Genomic DNA, 16,186 nt, shown 5'->3' with positions numbered 1-16,186 from the left:
CATATTAATTTATTTTAATAAAACAATCGTTTTGTTTTATTAACATTAAATTTTTCATTTAACTAATAGAAAAAACTATTCTTGCCGTTTACTTTGTACTACCTAGTACGTACTGTTAGAAATCACGACGCACATTAAAGTTATGCGTGAACTGGAACGAATTTCAATGGCCGGACGGACGGGAGCCACTAATGTACGACCAAATAATGCTCAACCCAAGAATGTACAGCCCAATAATAGGCGTCCATGGTGGACGCGTATTATTGGGCTGTACATTCCTGGGTTGAGCATTCTCGGGCCGCGCAATATTGGTCCGGGGCGATAATACGAAGCCACTCTTTTCACAGGGCAATAATGTACGACCCCATAATTCGCGTCCAATAATTTGAGTCCCTTGGCTTTCAATTATTGGGCTGCGCATTATTGGTACAGGTCGAGAAAGCCCGACCCAATAATGTACGACCCAATAATAGGAAGCCAAAAACCAGAGAGATTCTTTTTTTTAAGGGAGCTGTCAAAATTAGTAGGGACGTTCTGACATTAGCTCTTGACAATTTAAAAATAATCGGTTTTTTCTAGTGCCATCTTTCAGTGACATTGACAGTATTGTATTGACACTTGTTGGTTTACAAATACAATAAAATGAATTCTAATAAAAGAAACAGTAGACTCAGTAGAGGTACGAGGTACTGAAAAAATATTAATTAATGGAGAAGCCGAAGTTGGAGGTAAGTGCCGCAATTCAACAACTTAAGCTAAAAAAATCTTCGTGTCCGCATGGTATTCCCTCGTGCGTATGGACTGTACAGCATGGTGCTGGCGGAGCCGCTATGGCACATATTTAACCTCTGTCTCGAGCTAGAAGTATTCCCAGAAATTTGGAAAATTACTTGAGTGATGACCAGTATTGAAAGGTGGATCAGGAGATAAGGCAAGAGGGTTTCGACTTTCGACCGACACAAAGTTTGTACCCCACACTTAATTTTTTTAGACTGCATGAGAGACAGACAGCAGTAAGTATGTAGATTATGAAGGGCACAGATTGAAACCAGCAGTGACATGGCAGTTTGTTCAAAAGAATATCTTGGTTATATTTGACAACCAGTCTGGCCTAGTGGGTGCCTAGCCTAGTGACCCTGCCGGTGAAGCTGATGGTTCTGGGTTCAAATCCTGGTTAGGGAATTTATTTGTTTGATGAGACAGATATTTGTATATTGAATAATTATATTGTTGTCTGGGTGCCCACAACACAAGCCTTCTTGAGCTTACCGTGGGACTTGGTCAGTTTGTGTAAAAATGTCCCAATATATTTATTTATATTGAGATTGACTGAGAAAACAAGGTGTATGCTACAAGGTGGAGGTTTCTGCAAAACATATTGGTGAGTCCATTAAGACAGCTGTTTATCAGAAAAACTGAGACTGGGTCTCTGATCAATGGGTCAAACACCATCAAAAACTACTACTTAAGAGCAAAAAAATTGTGTTTATGGGGTGGCCCCAGCTCCTCCATGTCACCTAGCAGTGTCTTCAGGTCGCTAACTGCCTCCTTCAATGTGCACGGAGTCCCTAGGTATTGGTTCCTGTATACTTCTACCTTCTACCTACAGTGTAGGAGAATATGCTTTACTGTTTCTTCTTCTTCCATGCACACTCTGCACATGGGGCTGTCTGTTTTACCCATATTATGTAGGTGTTTGATTAGTGCAGCGGTCGGCAACAAGCGGCCCGCGAACCTCTCACTTGCACCCCGCGTGCCTCCTAGGCTATTTTGTATGTAATATTGACAAACAACAATGTCTGATAAAGTCATAAATATTAACAAAGTGCGGCCCGCATCAACTTCGGTAACTACTATTTGGTCCTTGGCTGCTAAAAGGTTGCCGACCGCTGGATTAGTCTGTTATGACCTGTGATTAATCCTACTATTTTGCGTAGTTGGTGTGAAATGAAATGAAATGAATGAAATGAAATGAAATGAAAAATTTATTGATAACAATTTGTTACATGTCTTTTTTTCCATATAAGTACTAGTATTGGTCTAGTATTCTATGTGCATATACCTGTAAACATAATCCAAATTATATAAATAAAATTAATCGTTAAAATTTGCAATATATCGAAATTATTATTAACAATGAGAATGTAATTTATATCGGTACTATACAAATGTCACGCCTGTATTAATTATTAAATTACTAGTGGAATATTAAAAAACTCACTGTAATCGTAAAACGTGTCTGGGTGTTTTTAGTAATATTTTGGTGTAAGCTTGTAGTTTTGTTCTTTGGTCTGCCTACAGGTGTTCATTTTAGTCCAGTACTTATTGTGACACTCTTGGCAGCAGTCCGTCACAAATGAACTACGAGTGGTCGGGTTGAGCTGGAGCGAGGCCAGAGTGGTCGCTGAAGATAGGAAGGCGTGGCGCGAGCTTGTGAAGGCCCTTTGCACCTCTGGGGTGCCTTAGGACAACAACAACAACTTATTGTGAAGCTGGTTTCTGAACCTTTCCTGGCCAGTTCATCCGCTGCATCGTTTCCTCTTGATCCACTATGCCCCTTTATCCATTATACTGTTACTTTGTTGCCTTCTTTGCTCACTTCAGTGAGGCCTCGATGTCATTCAAGTATGAGTTCCGATGTAAGTTTGTAGCTACCTAGTGCTTGCAGTACTGATTTACTGTCTGACAGTATTAGTATATTTTCTTGTTTTACTTCTCGTCTTTTTATCGCTTTGCAAGCTTCCATTATTCCTACACATTCAGCTTGGAATCCCGTATTGTGTTCCCAGTGTAACCCAGGGGTTTTGGGATGTATATGTTCAGGTCCTCCGAGAAGACACCACATCCGGTCCCTTCATTTGTTTTTGAGCCATCTGTGGATATTCTTAAATTTGTTTGGTATAGTCCTTGTACAAAAAGAAACATAAAACATGAAAGAACACACATCATTAGTACAAAGGCGAACTTATCATGTAATTCATGTATGCGGCACCGCGATATAATACATTCGGTAAAGACACACTGAAAGAAAACGAACTTAAAGATGTTCTTCTGTTCTGCAGGAAAACAAGAAGATTCGAGGAGAATGGTGTGGCACTTAATGCCGCCGGGACAGTAACCTAGCTGCAGCTCCAACTCTAGGGAATTGGGCTGAATGAACGCAACACGTGATCGACAGCCCACCTGCTTCCTGCCGAGCGTCCCTACACTACATCTACATGGATTCGCTTATTCTGCTCTACAAAACTTCTGTAAGTAGAGAATGCACAAGTGCAAGAGTTGAAGGATTGAAAGAGCTTGTCGTCTTACCTGACAGTCTTCCACACATTTACCTTAATTAATTTAAATGATTTTAATAATTATAGTCCTTTTTAGGGTTCCGTACCTCAAAATGAAAAAAACGGAACCCTTATAGGATCACTCGTGCGTCTGTCTGTCAGTCTGTCTGTCTGTCTGTCTGTCCGTCTGTCACAGCCGATTTTCTCCGGAACTACTGGACCAATCAAGTTGAAATTTGGTACACATATGTAAGTTTGTGACCCAAATATGGACATGTAACGTAAACAAATTAATTTTAAACATGGGGGCCACTTTTGGGGGGTAAATGAAAAAATTAAAAAAAATAATTCAAATTATATCATGTTACATATCAAATTAAAGAGCTTATTGTAAGGATCTCAAATATATTTTTTTTATAATTTTCGAATAAACAGTTTAGAAGTTATTCAAGAAAATAGGCAAAAAATGACCATTCCGCCCCCCCCCCCCCCCAATATCTCCGAAACTACTAAGTCTAAAATTTTGAAAAAAATACATAAAATAGGTCTATACCTATAGATGACAGGAAAACCTATTATAAATGTACAGTCAAGCGTGAGTCGGACTTAATTACAGTTTTAGATCCGACCCCTACGGATTTTTTAAAGAGATTTCAATCACATATTTAATTACACAAACGGGTCTACCGCGATATAATTTCATTGTTCTTACCTTTAATTCCGACGTTTCAGCTGAGTTGCACTAGCTGTGGTCACGGAAAGACTGACGTCCCAACAAACCCACAAACGCCAACCAAACGCGCGTCCAAACGCGGTAGACCCGTTTGTGTAATTAAATATATGTACAAAACGCGAGAGTTTAAAGTGTTAGATTTCACTCACGTTTCACATAAAAAATACATTGTTAACAGTGCCGGATTAACCAATAAGCAAAACAAGCACGTGCTTAGGGCACCACGTTCAGGGGGGAGCACCAAAATGCCAGGATTCGGGCCTGGTTCGGCCTAAAAGTAAAATTGCGTTTTTTATATCGAAACATTTTCGCGCTCGCTTCGCTCGCCTTTTCAATAACTTTCTAAGGTATGACAAAGGTGACATTCGGGTGACGACTGCAGCAACATTACTCTGTTGCAAAGTACTGTCAACTTAGTTAAGTTAAATATAGACCTGTTTAAAACAGCCAACGAAGTATTCCTAAGAAATACTAGGAACACTAACAGGCTGGTCATAAATAAAATGCAAAGAACTGCCACTTTTAAGAAAAATTGTTATGCTATGTGTGTCAATATATTTAATAAGTTACCCAACAACATAAGAGAATTGCCCAATAGTAAATTTAAAAGAGCACTTTTTCAATGGCTGCTGTCTTCGACATTTTATTCTATTAATGAATACCTTGTAAATCAACAATCTAGTTTATAAATTATGTTAATTGAAGTGGTTTTGTTTGAGATAGATACATGATATATTATTATTTCATAATTGACAGTGTATTTTTATTTCTATTGTTGTTGATAATTAATTTGTATTAAACTAGTTTAAGTAGGTTAAGTTAGGTATATATTACACTAAAATTTGCATGCTGCATAGTCAGTTAAGAAAGATGGGACTTAAAAATGTATAATTTTAAGGAAACAACTTGTATATAGCCTTTTTTATCGCAAATAAAATGATAAAAAAATGATTAAAACTTCCGTGATAAAATGATGTGACTGATTTCCATACTAAAAGTAAAAATGTACAACTGTCAGTGCCGGATTTACCACTAGGCTGAGTAGGCTGAAGCCTAGGGCGGCAGAATTTAGGGGGCGGCAATTTTGGGTGAAAAAAAAGTATTTTATTTGCTTTCCAGAAAGGGTCGACCAGAAGTATTCCCTTATTTTTTTGTAAAATTTAAATAACAAGCAGATTTTGCCGCCCTCTGTCATGTCAAGACCCATATATTGAAACAGACAGACGGCCGGACGGACAGCGAAGTTATCCTATATGGATTCCTTTTATTTCCTTTTGAAGTACGGAATCCAAAAAAATTACTATTTTCTAATCAAATTGCATTATTTTCATCGAAAAAATTTCGCGCTTGCTTCGCTCGCGTATTCATTTTGGTACCTACATTCTTTGTGACCCATCCCCCATTTTACATTTTTTATATCTACCTACGTGCTTATAGCTTGTGAGTTTGGGATGGTCGGCGATTCTTATGTCTTTCGTGGTATTGAATTGTTGGGGATAGCACAGAACCTAGCGGAACGCCAGCGGTAATGTCCACACTATCGGAGCAGCTTCCGTCTCCTACGGCTCATAATTGCTTCTACCGGACAAAAAGCAAGCCATCCCAGCATAGTCTCTCGAGCAGACCTCTATGCCAGACCCGACCGAATGCCTTAGTTATATCCAGCATGACTGCCAATGCCTCATCTTGATACTCGGTGGCCAAAACCCAGCGATACCCATCGATCGCCGGTCAGATCAGGCAAATATAACGAGGTCGCATCGTCATTGAGTGACAAAAACGGCCCTTATAAATCTGTATCTAGAATAGTGACGTCACTTTATATGCATTTCGATATGGCTATGATGTGTTGTACTATATAATTAACGGCGTCTGATTGGAAAGTACTTTAAAAAGCTATAAGCGAGGTGGATAGGGGCGGCAAATCTGCATAGCCTACGGGCGGCAAATGTCTAAATCCGGCACTGACAACTGTCTATCATATTGCGTTTTTATATCGAAAAATTTTCGCGCTCGCTTCGCTCGCGTTTCAATCACTTTCTTAGATATGATAAAGGTGACATTCGGGTGGCGACTGCAGCAGTATTAGGTACTCTGTTGCAACATTACTGCAACGGCACTGTCAATTTTCGTGATAAAATGATGTGACTGATTTCCATTCTCAGCTGTAATGCGGCATTGAACTTCTCTCAATTTACCAAAAAAAATCAATGTAATCTTGATGACCCTAGGGAGAGGGGGCACCATGGTCTAGAAATGCTTAAAGCATCAAAATATCTTAATCCGGCACTGATTGTTAAAAATTGTGTAATATACGGAACCCTTGGAACGCGAGCCCGACTCGCACTTGGCCGGTTTTTTTTTCAGATTACCTCAATTACAGTATACTACAATACAATTCAAATACTCTTTATTGCACACCTCATTACAGAAAACAATACAAATAATACAGGAAGAAGAGATTAAACAACAGGCGGTCTTATCGCTAAAAAGCGATCTCTTCCAGACAACCTTACTACTTTTGAGGTTAGAACAACCCACGAAAACATTTAATGTAAAGTGTTGCCAAGACTAGTTGCATAAAGCTTTTACACTAAAAAAGTTATCAGATCCCGTAGTAGGTACCAAGACTTTTACTCTGTCATTCCTAACTTTATAAGCTCTAACAGTATAAAGCCAACATCTTGGTCAAACAGTACGGCTTGGCCGTTTCGTTGGTGTCATACTCATATGGACAATCCCGTAATTACACTTTCAGAATTTGAAAGACCTTTGTTGCTACTTTGTACAACAAGTCCACTGAGGGAGTGTTTGTAAAAACGACATATCAGTTTATATAAACTACGATAATACAAGGTCATATAAGCAGGCATAATTTTAAAACATTTAACATTTAGGTTTTCAGAAAAGTTACGTACCTATTTCTAGCGACATCTATGTATGTAGGGCCTATATAAAATAAGCCAGGAAAGTTATGAAAGTGAATTAAAGTTCATGTTGCACTGATAAAATCATTTTAAACAAATATTCTAAATATAATTATTCTCAAATTTCAGGAGCTGATACAAGCAGCCAGAATGAGTCTCTGCTGAGTCGCCGGCGCCGGACGTGCGTCGCGCGCCTCGGGCGACTGACGTCTTCGTGTGAGTCGCCAATTGCAGGGGAAGTTACGAATAGTTAGGTATAAAAGCTACTTTAGTCAACCTCGCCTCAGTACTGTTTGTATTGACTGAAATACAAGTAGCATATATGAGACGTTCGGACGTATCCGTGAAAATACGAAGGTAAAGGAAATTGCACTACATTTTTAGAACCTATTCACCTGTCAGTAAAATATTGAAAAGGAAAGTTCATGAGTTTTATTATTTTCTTTCCTCCAACAGCTTCACATGGAGCAAATGTAAACCTTTTATGTTAATAATATCAGTAATGTCAAGGTACAACGCTCTTTAGAGCATATTGCCATTCCTTTTACTCGAGTGGCCTGTGGGTTAACTATACGAAGCGAGCCTACGATGCATTAAAAGTGCAGTATAACAATGCATTCAGAATGCTGTTGGGCTTACCTCGTAGATGTAGTGCATCTGGCATGTTTTGCGAAGCTAGAAGTTTTCTGGCAATCATGCGCAAGAAAATAGTATCTCTGCTAGGTCGAGTTAGAAGCAGTCCCAAACATACATGTTCGAAAAGTAGAACTCCCTTAGTAGGCCAAGCAATAAGAAGTTATGGAGGGAAATGCTAGGAACACAATTTTTGACTACGTAACTTTGTTTGGACTAGTTAGGAGGTGAACATATCAAAAGTCCCCGGCTGTAGCCCCGGTGCTGGGGGGTAGACTAGTTATAGTCCAAACAAAGTTACGGAGTCAAAAACTGTGTTCCTAGCATTTCCCTCTACAACGTTTTTTGAGCATTCATTTCCTGACCTATAGATCGTGTTTCAATTTATCGCCTCTCGTTGGCAATTAAGGTGGTTCGCTTTCCATACAAAAAAAACAATTACATAAGTACCTAATAGTGTGTAATTACTTAATATAACGCAATTGTTTTTTGTATGGAAAGCGAACCACCTTAACTATTCGCACAACGTTTTGTAGTTGCAGTAAGTACTTACATATGGCCGGTTAAATTTTCGAAATAGGTATGTATTTACGTACAGTGCTAATTGCCGCACATAGAATAATTAAAGTTTGATCAATCGGAATATGTTCCTAAGTCACTTATTACATTTCGAATTATAAGTCTGTATTTTACAGCTTTAGATGTGCATGACTGCATATGCACATCTAAAGCTGAAAAATGCTTTCATGAAATTATGGCTAAATTATGTTAATAGGGACAAATGTATCATTTTCAACCAAATGGGTTCTTATTATCTGTTGTCAATAAGGCGCTATTTCCATAAAGCTTCAATTTGAAATCAGCCTCGTCGACAACCGACAATGTTAACCTTTTGGTTGAAAACGTCACAAATTATGGCGATAGAGAATACAATGTTCTGTTGTCAGAGTGCAGCACTAGTAAAACCCGTAAACGAGTGAATTGCAAAAAAGTGTAGGTGACACAATGGAATATTCACAAAAATATGAAAGAATGTAACACAAAATGAAGAAAATGTATGTGTTTTTTTTTTGTGTTACGTCACACAAAGGACGCCAAAATCGACGCCGCAATATTTTTCACGACGTGTAGAATAAAAGTGGCGTCGAATTCAGGAATCCGCAAATACTATGGTAGCCGATAGCCAAGTAATTTATCAATAGAACAATGTTAAAACAGTAGTAGAAACGGTGAGCTTTGCAAACTTTTAGTAGATTGGTTTGGTTTTGGTAGATTTCTCGGTTTGGCATGCTTGATGCTCTTCACATCACCACAGACGGAGGTCGACAGTTCGAATCTGTCTTGTTCAACCAATTGATGGAGGCACATGCACGCATACGAAGTATACGAACCACATATTACACTACCATCCTGGAGCTAATTGGATTATTTGCATCTACTATTATAGTATATACCTATGCCTTATTTTTACGCCTAAGACCCTAAGCTTTTAACAAAAACCATTATTTCTTTTATACCTACGGGCGGTTTAGCTCCCGTACCTACCTCTATTATACCTAGCCACGTGCTAAAGCAACAATGTCCTTTAAATCCGTATCCCGTATCGTGATAGTATTAAGATTCAACTCGTCTACATCGAGGTGGTCGATCGTCCTAAATACATTACCAAAACATGTTAACTCGCATGAGCCGTTACATAGATCTGAACCTTAATACTATCATGATAATTATTGATTAATATTTTTAAATAATTTGTTAAGCATATTTACACTTGCAAATATACACTTGCAGCATTCTAATATTATGGTATGGTAAACATATACACCGGTCAAATCTTACAATAAAAAAACAATGCGTGATGTAGTTCTGTATTTTTTGTATATTGTTTATAGTCATAGGAGGAATGTGAGACTATGTTTTGCAAGCAAAAAAAAGTTGTGCTCCCTGCGTAATTTGCAAAAAACTGCAAAAATTTCGGAGTTTTTTCACTTTTATTAAAAAATTATGGGTTTTTGGTCAAAACTTGCTATGTAATGTTAAAAGAACATTAAATTTGGAACAATTTAAGCCCATTTACAGCGCCGCATGTTAAATAGTTCATGAGATATGGAACTTTAAAAAAAGGGTATTTTTTTCCTTGGAATGAAATTTTTAGTTTTTCCTATATTTCAGGACAAATATCAGCACAACCGCTCATGCTATGAGATATATTGCGATGAATAAAGTTGTAGCAAACTTAATTACTTTTCATTTACGTGCATGAAAGGGTCAGTAAATTCTACAGTTCAATAGTTATCGTAAAAAAATGAAATTGCTATAATGAGGAAGGCAACTAATGTATTGTTTTTAAGGCATTGTCAAAATCCGTACAAAAGGCAGTACCATCGCCGAGAGTGCCATCTACGATTAACTTTTACCGGCCTTCTCGGATAGCAGCCGAGCGATGTTAGAGATAAACCATTTTTAAAATGCACTCCCCTCAAGCACTTCATTCATTCAGTAATGAAATCAAGATGCAAACTGTAGTTTGGCTTGTTTTTAGGCTCCACTTTTTGGTCTTAGCCATCGATTGTAGTCCACGATACCGATTCTTATTTAAAAATTAGTTCTGGTTTTCACCTTGTTTTGATACGACCTTGACGGTGATTGGCGTGGTGTTGACGAAACGCACCGGAATGACTGAAAGTCGTGTCAATAGATAACTAGCTGTCGCTTTTTAGTGCTCTTGAGTGTACTGTGAGTCGTGTTAATACAAGATCACGATAATATCCTATATCGAATATAACCACAACAAATGGATACATCAGAATCAGCTACCATTACCCACTCTAGGTATACGTTTGTGTTATAATCTACGGGTTTTAACTAGCAATATCCTATTACTACGAGTCTTAACTACATACACAGGTGTATAGATTGACAAACCAAATCGGGAATAGAAGAAGAACTAAACGAAACACGTAGTATGTACTAGTTTTTATTCAGTAAGGTATAGATAAGTGTGTGTTAACATGATGCATGATCTGCCAAGCCGGGCAGATTGCATACATTTGTTAGTTACTTTCTAGCAATGAGATATTCTTTTGGCATAATTAGTTAAACATGTTAACATTGAGATATATTTGGTTACGAATTACACATACCTTATACATATCATACCTTAGTATTATACCAAATAATTTACAAAATTTTTGTTATAGGTACTTAAATATCCAATTTGTAATTCAAAAACTTCAATATGTATTTGCCGTATTTTCTATTGACAAATTAGTCCAATTATTTTTATTTTTAATTGGTTCAGACTATAAATTCATTTGTACAGTAAATACTGAATTAGTTATTTATAGTCACAACCCGTGGATTGACAACTCACTGAGCAGTAGCTCCACATACATTTAGCCTTAACAGCCATTAGGAAAGAATTTGCAATATTACGTGTAAATACGGTAAACTACTGAAGAAGTTATAATATACTGGTAACTTGACAAGACTGAGTCACATACATGCCTATAGCACAAACATATACTTAGCGTGGGTAATGGTAGCAGATTCTGATGTATCAATTTGTTGTGGTTATGATATTATCGTAATCTTGTATTAACACGACTCACAGTACACTCAAGAGCGCGAAAAAGCGACAGCTAGATATCTAATGACACAACTTCCAGTGATTCTGGTGCGTTTCGCCAACACCACGCCAATCACCGTGAACTATCGTCCAGGTCGTATCAAAACAAGATCAAAACCAGAACTAATTCTTAAATAAGAATCGGTATCGTGGACTACAATCAATGGCCACGACCAAAAAGTGCAGCCTAAAAACAAGCCAAACTACAGTTTGTATCTTGATTTCATTACTGAATGAATGAAGTGCTTAAGAGGGGAGTGCATTTTAAAAATGGCTGATCTCTAACATCGCTCTGCTGGTATCGGAGAAGGCCGGTAAAACCTCATCGTAGATGGCACTCTCGACGATGGTACTGCCTTTTGTACGGATTTTAACAATACATTAGTTGCCTTCCTCATTATAGCAATTTCATTTTTTTACGATAATTAGAGAAGTGTAGAACTTACTGACTCTTTCTTGCACTTAAATGAAAGGTAATTAAATTTGCTACAACTTTATTCATCGCAATATATCTCATAGCATGAGCGGTTGTGCCGATATTTGTCCTGAAATATAGGAAAAGCTAAAAATTTCATTCTAAGGAAAAAAATACCTTTTTTTTAAAGTTCCATATCTCATGAACTATTTAACATGCGGCGCTGTACATGGGCTTAAATTGTTCCAAATTTAATGTTTTTTTAACATTACATAGCAAGTTTTGACCAAAAATCCATAGTTTATTAATAAAAGTGCAAAAACTGAAAAATCACCGAAATGTTTGCAGTTTTTTGCAAATTACGCAGGGAGCACAACTTTTTTTTGCTTGCAAAATATAGTTTCACATTCCTCCAAGGACTCCAAACAATATACAAAAAAATATAGAACTACATCACGCATTGTTTTTTTAGGAGATTTTTTTGTAAGATTTGACTGGTCTAATATAACATGTTATATATTCGCGATTCATGTCAGCAGCCCTGTCGCCAGGCCCCCGCCCGCCGCGCCCGCCCCCGCCCCGCAGTAACAGTTATCTGTTTCCCTCGGGGGCAAAGTTGTTGTTCAATCGCTCGTGCTAATATTGATACCCGAGCAAGCGAAAGATTCCAAAATTGAACCGATAGCGTAGCGAGTGGTTAAAAAAATGGAATCTTGAGCGTTGCGAGGGTTTCAAAGCGCGAGGGTTAAACAAAATTTGCTCCCGAGTGAAACACAAAATGTTTCACCACACCGACCCGAAGCAAATATTAAATGTAAAATATCAAACAAAATCAAATCCAAATTAATGTTACCTATTAAATATTTATCATCCAAAATCATCATAAAAGTCAGTTCTACCGGCAAACATAAGAAAACAACTCAAAATTTGCATTTGATTACTTTGCCTCACATGTGAATAAAATGCAACTTTGCTATCAGTTTTTGAAGTGCTAAGTGAGCCTTTCCGAGTAGGTGTGGTGAAAAATATAATGTTCTAATGCTGAAACGTATCACTATCACTGTTTAGTTAGAACAACATGAACCTCATAGAACCCTCTTTCAAGTGCTATTGAAAGAGGCGGCTATACAGGGCCTGGGGCCTAGGGCGGCGAATAGTTATTTACGATACAAGTGCGGAAAAGAGGAAATTCGAACGAGTGGCGATAAATTAAAACACGACCGAAGGGAGTGTTTTAAATCCACACGATTTGCAAATTACCTATTCGCACGTGTATCGTACAACGTTTTACAGTACATGGCCCTTTAAGCTTTTGACATACGCACGAAAAGTGCTATTTTACGCACTAGTGCGGGAAAATAGGACCATAATTATATACTTTAAATGATATTTTTATTATTAATTTGTATAAATGAATGTCATTAGTCATTGCCTACATTAAATGTACTTAATCTATGCTTCCATAAATATATTTACTATCATTATCAATATATTACAAGACGTTGCACATATGTCGTTGTTTCACTTATATGCACACCAATATAGCCTAATATAACTGGAAAGCCTGGCAGGCTAATCTTTTAACACGTTGGCTGCCATGAACATTGAACATCACCGTTGGGATCACGTAATCTTCTCTGTGTGCCCATGAGCATCACCAGTGGAATCGAAAGCTCGTTACCTCTTTATTGACCTCAGTAATAAATGTATAGTCAGATGCTGGGATCACTAAATTTGTAAGGGGCGTGGGAGATACACTTTAGGTGAAGGATGGTGGGCAGCCAATGTGTTTAATACTTCGTTTATTTTTGGTAGGCTTAATTTTGCTGCCCTTTTTAGGGTACTTACCGTAGGGAACTACTACGTTAAAAAAAACCTATGCTAAAATAAAAGGTAAAAAAACCTATTTCTATCTAAAGAGTTTGTATAGGTGTAACTGGGTCACAGCTGAATTCTTATAATGCAAACCGAAGGGCTATATGCAAGAGTACTCGTATGGAATATCAAACACCTTACGACAAAGACCATAATAACTGTCTACCAAACTTGTGTCTTTAGAGAATACTCTTGTAGGGGGCCGAAACCTGGACGTCGTAAGCTAATCAGGAACGAAGACTTAATTAACACCTTCCACGTGCGCTGCCTTCGGAGTAGGTAGGTATGGTATACTAAACATAACATGGAAAGACAGGGTTACTGGTTACCAACGAAAGTGCGCTGGAGTTTGCTAAGCTTCCTAGTATCACCGCGCTTATAATCTGAGACCGCGCTACTCAAACAGAGACGTTTGCGGCGGCTAGGGCATGTTTAACGAATGGACAGTGCTATTAGGCAAGTGCAACGTAAGACGTCATTACTCCTCTTTAAAGACTGCGTAAAGCGTAATATGATTGCGTTTAACAATAAAGCACTGCAACTCATGGAAAGACCTAGCAACACACCGCGTTGAGTGGAAGAACACCTTTTAAGAGGTCGCGTAACCAATGTTAGGTCCTGGTTTTAAGACTTGGCCCGAAAACGAGCAATAAGACATATATGTGCGATGAGGGTCGCCTTAATGCGAACCAGGTATGTTGCGGATGCAGATTTTTTATGACATCCGCGGATGCGGATATTTAAAGCCTCACATCCGCGGATGCGGATGCGGATGTCAAGATTTGGTACTCAAAAAACGTCAAATGTTACATATTTAGTATTTTTTATTTAAAAAAAAACGAACCGTTTAGTATTTGAACAAGAATATAGGTGACGTTCCACGGCAAAAGGTACCTTATGGCGGCTGGCGCTTACGTCGCATGGCGCCGCAATAATATTGGAGCGGCGTTAATAATAGCGTAAGCGCCAACCGCCATAAGGTACCTTTACCTGTGGGACGTCACATAGGTGTGTTTTATTTAATAAACAATAACTTGGCCGGTTTTTCGGGATCTAGACGATTTCGTTATATATAATGACGAAATTACCTAAAGGCCCCAGTACACAGTGAAGGATGGGCCATGCCACACCCTGGCCATTGTGTACAGGGGGCTATGCTATGGTATGCAATGGCGGACGACTGCCGTCAGTTGTATCAGCCGTGGTGAGCAATCGGGGAGTTGTCGGTTTTTTGGCACACTTCAAAGGAATCGTGGCGTACCGTGGCCTGTGGTGCAGTTCACACAGTCGCCATTGTTTGTTTAGTTTCTTGAATTTTTGACCGCTTGATTCAATGTTAATAGCACAAAATGTCATCATTGTGGAGCAATGAAGAGACTTATCAGTTTATTATAGATTTATATGAATCAGAGCCTGCAATTTTTTTTTTTTTTTTTGACGCACCATTGTGTGAACACCTACGTGATATAGGCCTACTGTTGCGCATTGCAAAGCATGGCTTGGCATGGACCATCCTTGACCACTGTGTACTAGAGCCTTTACACTTACGCCAGCGGTGCCGTCTCTAATACCCTGTTACCTACTTGGTCGACATCCGCATCATGCGGATGCTCCGCATCGATTTTATGCGAATGCGGATGTTGAAAATAATGCGGATGTTCCGCGGATGCGGATGCGAATATTCGCAACATCCCTGGTGCGGACCCTCGTATTACTTGACAGAAATGTGGACGATTATGCCGTTCAAAAATTGTGTCATATATATATATAGCCACGAGCGGTCCTGTCGCTAGATCACAGATGCTGCTTAATTATTTTAATCATCTGTAAATATATAAAAGGCCTGATGATGATGCTTTACGCGGCCATTGCCAAGATGAGGGGGGCGAAGTGCACCTGCCGTGTTAATGCGTCGTTTAATTGTACATAAGCCCGAAGTACGGTAAAACCTAGGATTTACCGGAAAACCCCAAGTTTTACCGATGCTGATCGGTAAAAGCCCGAAATGTCAATCAATAATACCGGTAAATCAAAGAAAAATCCGGTAAATTGAGGGCCGCAAGAACCGTTACGGGTTTGTATTTGTAACGTCATAGAAGCGTCGGTTCCGCCAGCATCGTTGTTTAATCTCTCTCCTCACACAAAACTAGTGTCCGACCGAAGGTTGGAGTCTGTGCTCAACTACTTATCCTGAAGCCTGAAGCACGGCTTTGACTCCACATGAAAGTTCCCCTCACGGGGGCACTTCAGACTTTTAGGCCCAGGTGAAGATCGATACCCAGCCTTGCGATATTGTCAACAAAAAATTTGGGGCTCGCTGCGCTCGCGTTTTTGGCTGTTTTGGTTGACCCTGTATCTACATGTTAGCTTGACTGGTGAATGAATAGAGTTAGACCAAGAAAATTCTGCAATGATTTTGATAGCATTATAAGCAGTGCAGTGCAACTAGTGCAAATGTTATTTATACGTCATAATTTCATAGAAGTTTTGACGTTTAATAATAGTCCGGTGGCCGGCTGCATGAAACAAACCTCATCAAAAAATAGAATATACCTACCCTGTAGAGGTACCTGACATTTAGTAGCTTCCAACGCACTTGGTCGGCCTAGGCTTAACCTGGCAGATTTTGTACAAATGGCAAAAACGTTGGACAAAAATTCATCAAAAAAAACCTCATCGAAAAATAGAATGAAACTT

The 16,186-nt window shown here is 38.7% G+C and overlaps 1 long non-coding RNA gene across 3 annotated transcripts; it reads left to right on the top strand.

The window, feature by feature from the left end:
- The first annotated feature begins 232 nt into the window (after positions 1–232).
- On the top strand, positions 233–8,534 carry LOC134675049 (uncharacterized). 3 transcript variants are annotated; one of them, XR_010099684.1, is made up of 4 exons: positions 233–728; positions 3,063–3,251; positions 6,443–6,537; positions 7,068–8,534. It is a non-coding gene; the product is annotated as an uncharacterized LOC134675049 (long non-coding RNA). The 3 variants fall into 3 exon arrangements; XR_010099683.1 differs by lacking the exon at positions 7,068–8,534 and having other exon boundaries at positions 241–728; positions 6,443–6,748; XR_010099682.1 differs by lacking the exon at positions 6,443–6,537 and having other exon boundaries at positions 244–728.
- The last annotated feature ends 7,652 nt before the right edge of the window (positions 8,535–16,186 follow it).

This window comes from Cydia fagiglandana, chromosome 21 (genome assembly GCF_963556715.1).
Source record: "Cydia fagiglandana chromosome 21, ilCydFagi1.1, whole genome shotgun sequence".
NCBI classification, from domain to species: Eukaryota; Metazoa; Arthropoda; class Insecta; order Lepidoptera; family Tortricidae; genus Cydia; species Cydia fagiglandana.
The sequence above is the reverse complement of the archived record's forward strand: the minus strand, read 5'-3'. Positions and strand labels throughout refer to the sequence as shown.